We start from the raw sequence: 5,612 nt of genomic DNA, 5'->3' as shown, positions 1-5,612 counted from the left end.
GGTTTGGGTCTATAATGCTACTGGTTCTTTTTGGATGTGGATGTACTTTAAACACAAGATATTTGAGAACCCTAAATTTTTCAGAACACAAGGTTTTTCAGGACTGTTTTACTGAAAAGATTTGTTTCTGGATCAAAAGCATTTAGAAGACTCCATTTTTGCTTCCATGCCTCCTATTGTAATCACATGCTTTAGTTCAGTACTACATATGTAGAATGAACATTACGTATAGGAACATGGCAAGATGTACAAATCAACACTTGATGCATTTAGGTATGGTACAGGTTAAATTTTAGATATGATCTCCAAACACACAAACTGCTCATACCTCTCAGGTACAGCATTTATAAAGGGAATGTTCAGATTTGAAGCATAATGTGCACTGCTGTGGTTTTAGTATGATAGGGGCATACTTCTCCATTTCAACCACAGATATTTATTTTCTGAGGCTTAAACTGTCCAATGAATTTTAATATTACAAATATGATTGTTTATTATGATCTTTTTTGCTGGTCATGAGTTTTCTTTACCAGATAATTACAATATATTTTTTCTGGCAACTTTCTTGACTCATGACTTACGCTGATGCCCTTCATCTCTTTGACACGTTTTGAAAATGACAAATTTTAAATCAATTTGCATTTTTTATAGCTAAAAAACCTGCAGTCTTAACATTAGGATAAATCTCCTGTGCCAGCTAGAAACCAGTAAAAATCAATAAGAATTGTCTATGCAACGAATTGGTGGCATCTGGCAGCTGGCAGAGATGAGGTAGAGGGAGGCCAGTGACACATCTTCAACCTCCTGACATACTAGTTTTTCTTCTACTGTCTTTCAGAGAAGACATCTTCTTTTGCTCTCTCCTCCCTAAGCCGGATGATTTATCCTAGTGTTAAGACGTAGGTTTGATCCGCATAAGACCAAATAAGTCATTTGAACATAGGTGGCTGTTTCAACCAACCATCCATTTGTAAAGCCAGAAGATTGGCTAGAGCCAGTAGTCAATGAAACACAGAAAGGAGAGCAATTGGAGCAAGTATAGTAGCAGGAGCCAGAAGTGACTGAAGCCAAGCGAGCTGCCAGAGCCAGGACAGCTGTTATGTTAAGGAGAGGACTTGAATCCAAGCAACATGTTTCATCCAGGAAAGCCACCAAAGCCAAAAGAACTGAAACCATGAAAGCCACTGGAGCCAGAAGAGAACCTGAAGCCACACGCTGCTTAAATCAGAAGAGCCACTAGAGCCAAAAGTCACAGCAAGTTACAATTAGAAGAGCCAGTGTAGCAACAAGAGCCAGGACAGCTGCTGGAGCATAGAGTGATGCTGAATCCAGCTGGGTGGCAGAATCCAGCTGGGTGACAGAATCCAGGAAAACCACTGGAGTCAGTGAATGAGCAGGAGCCAGGGTAGCCGGTAAAGCATCAGGACACAAATAGGCAGCTGGAGCTACATAAGCAGCTGGCAAGTCAGGAGAGTAACAGGATCCAGGGACTAGGTATTGAATTAAGTAGCCAGCAGCAATGGACAAGTAACAGCAACTCTTCATGGACGTCAACAGTAGCACAAAACAAGCCAGGAGGGGCATGGCATGTTTGCATTCACAGCTGAAAATTATTGCATTTAGACAGGCATGAGCATCTCTGCTGAAGGAATTCTTGATGTACAAGGATTGCATGACTGCATGTGAATGGGAGGCAAGAATAGCTAAAGACAGTCACAGCAAGCATTTTCAAGCAATTGTACCACTCTGAAGCCAGTAGTATAAAAGGAACTGCACCAATACCCTTGCCAAGAACTCTTGCAAATAATGAACATGAGCCTGGGCACCATCACAGGATGAAGAGAAGATTTCCCAATCTCAATAGCCACTGAAGATGCAATGGGTATCCACCTAACCAGAATTTCAAAGACTAAGGAAGAAGAGCAAGATAAGCAGAGCAATAGTGAAGGGAACAAAGAAAGGAACAGCTCCTTTACTAATCAATGTTGACCATCAGGTAAGGTTGCACAATAAAAGAAAATCTGGCGCCAGCCATAATGAAGGTACACAATGTAAGCTGACTGGGCACATGACAGTTGGACCAAAAGACTTAATAAACGACTTTGAAGAAGGAAAACACTCATACAAAAATGACACATTCTGCTTGGGAAAGTTCCCCAAACCTGGAGAATAAGCCTAGCAAGATTAAGAAATATTTTAGAAACTGAAATTCATGTCAAACCCTTTAACCATGGCACATTGCAAAAAGAAAAATAAGCTAATTACCGAAAGTCATTCATAAAATACTGTATATTCTAGTCACAAAAACTAGTAAAAATTTTTAAGATGACAACTGTATACAAAATAGAAAACTATCTTGCACAATAAAAAATATTGTTACAAGCAAACCTCTCTAGTATGTTATACACAAACTCTAGTTCCTCGTTGGATGAGTGGTTAATGTGCTCACCTACCGATTCAGTCGTCGCGAGTTCAATTCTCCGCTCTGCCAACGTGGAATCAGAGGATTTTATTTCTGGTAGTTAGAAATTAATTTCTCAAAATAATGTGGTTCAGACCACAATAAGCTGTAGGTTCCACTGGTTCCTAGCCACATAAAAATATCTAATCCTTCGGGCTAGCCCTAGGAGAGCTGTTAATCAGCTCGGTGGTCTGGTTAGACTAAGATATAACTCCTACCCAACATCATCATTACCAATATAAACCATGACCAGAATTAACGGCAGAGTAATGGAAAAAGGAAAATAATCAAATTAAGCAACTACATGCACAACTAAACACCATCAATCTGAAACATCAATGGATCTGTGGTAATTCAGAATTCCACCGAAAAATCATGTTTATCAATAATCCTAATACCCAGTACCAGAGAACACTTTATGATATATATATCTGTTAATGACAATCAAGTTTTATGGCGCCATAATGTGCCAAGTCCGGTTACTGGTACCAATAACGGAACCGTGTGGCAAATTGGCTCCTTGCATTCTCAGAGATCCTCAAAATAACAGTGAATGGGCTTACCAAGTAATTTTGGCATGGATAACACATCACAGTATTCTAATGTAACAACAACTGGTGTCAGTCAGTTAACTTGGCTTTTCTTCAATAGATATTTTTAGAAATTTCACGTTATTATTTATGGGCAGCATCAGTATTCTAAGTAATATATAGAATGCATCGGCAGGCTAATGTAATAACAGACTATACAGCTTGTGGCATGCATTAGAAAAATAGCTATTTGTGAGATGCCTGAAAAATGGGGGGCTGACTATAGCACCTAGATGCCAAAACAGGGTAAGTAAGAGATAATGGATATTGGACAGCAGAACAAAAACCTCCATCTTACATGTTAACACTTGAGGTAGTTAACAAATAAGCTAAATCTTTAAAAGAATTACTAATCCATGATGAAGGTTCATGACTTCTTTCTTCTCTTGGCAAACCCATTTCCTCTAACACCCATGATATAATCAAAGTAAAGTGAGAAGTTTGTACACTGTATGGATACACAGTTCACACAGAAGTAGGCCCTGAAAAGACAAAATTAAGAGCCAACAAAAAACTTCTTGGCTCCCAATCCCACCTATATTTTCTCTAGATATATGTACGTATCTTAAGATAGTAAAATGACCGTACAAGTTGTCAAAAAAAAAAAAAAAAAAAAAGTAATAAAATAGAAAATTACAAATTTGTACAAGAACTGGCATACCCTATTACTACCTCTAAGAGAAGCACTAGGACATAATTGGCAACAATTATGCTACAACAGATCTAAGAATTGTTAATTATGTTGATCATATAAATACCACGGCAATTATACCACGCTTAAGTGAAAGAAAGAGATAACTATGTATGCTCAAGAATGTAAATAAATGGTCATTTTGTTGTTACAATTGTATGGAATGACATTTTTAAAAACCAAAAATCTACAATATCATCCCAGGAATAGAATAATTTTTTAGTGTTTTTATATAATTAATGCTGTGAATTGCTGTTATCCCTAGAACCCTGAAACATGTTATATGTCAATTTCTAAAAACACCCTTCAATTTTTAATTTTCTAAAAACACCCTTCAATTTTAAACTTTCTAAAAACACCCTTCAATTTTAAATAAGAGTGAGACTGAAAAAATGAAACTAAAAACCCAATTAAATATGCATAAGCCAGAATCTTTCAAAAATAGTTCTCATGGTTGACAGATGTATGGTAATCCTGCGGTTCATCACTGAAACTGATTTTTTTCTAAGGATAATTTCCTAAGAGGTAACACTTAAAGAATGACACTTACCAAGGATCTCTCCTCCTTGTAATAAACTTCTTTTGGCTCCTAACCTTAAAAACTGGATATACATAAAGATCCTGTGGCATTACAACAAATCAAAGTTCTAAATTTTCCTTGCTTCTTGAACTTGTGATATAACTTACAAGTAAAAGTGATGGCTTTTGTATGCTAATAGCAGGAACAGACATTTATAACAAACAACCTTATCCATGAACAGCTAAAGAGATTAAAACAATACTTGTGTATGTATGAGCATCTAACTACTGTGCCATATTTTACTGTATTTAAGCCTATGCATTAGAAAAGGCATCCCACATATGGTAGCCAAGACGCAAGGAAGGAATGGCAGGCACAGCAAGCAATTTGACCTACTGCCAAGTTATATATTCTAAAGATAGCCACTGAATAGTACTGCATACTAAGAAACATCCCTTTCAAAACTACATGATCACATTCAATCAAGACCATAAATACTTCAATGTGTAAGCTCCTTAATTTTCCAAGATAGAAGGCCACTTGTTGCTGTTGCTATAGTAGACTCTTTGCTGGAGCAATAAATATTAAACTTACAATTGTAAATACCCGTAGTTAACATTAGTGGAGAAGACGTCCACACGTCTCACATGACTTTACTTTTCTATCTCTTACATAAAATATTTCTTAATTTCTGTACTTGTTTTTCCATAATGAGCTACTTTCCCTACTGTGGCTCTTAGGTTTGTAACATTCTATTTTTTCCAGGATTGAAGCTATTAATAATAATAATAATAATAATAATAATAATAATAATAATAATAATAATATACATTGGACAGTACTACTACTAATAATAAAAAGGATGTTTTTCCAGACCTCAGTCTTATGTACTCTTCTCAGGCTAAAAAAGTACTGCACTAGTAAAATATGAATAAAGGTTGAGAATTGATTTGAATCCTTATTGGAAAACAAAAAGGACTGGCATAGGAGTCCTGCTGAATGCACAGCTATTCTAGAAGCTTTTGTTCATATTGAAATGTAACATAGTTCTTTGAAAAAAATGAAATGATTTACTGTGTGCAACAGGTTTTTGTCTACCTTTAGTTTCTTTTCCTTTTTTGACTGCCATCAGTATTAATAGAACAAGGGCTAAAAATGAAAAATCTTACACTAACATTAGCAGAGCACTAAATAACTCTCTATTACTCTGTTCTTATTACCTCTCAGACCTACATGAGAGTTCTATTATAACATTTTATCAATGTTTACGAATGCTGTTTAATCATTTTTTCTCTTTCTCCGTATGTCTGTTCTCGATGGATTTGCATTTTTTTTTTTTTTTTTGCATTA

This window comes from Macrobrachium nipponense, chromosome 27 (genome assembly GCF_015104395.2).
Source record: "Macrobrachium nipponense isolate FS-2020 chromosome 27, ASM1510439v2, whole genome shotgun sequence".
NCBI lineage: Eukaryota > Metazoa > Arthropoda > Malacostraca > Decapoda > Palaemonidae > Macrobrachium > Macrobrachium nipponense.
Note: the sequence above shows the minus strand (reverse complement) of the source record.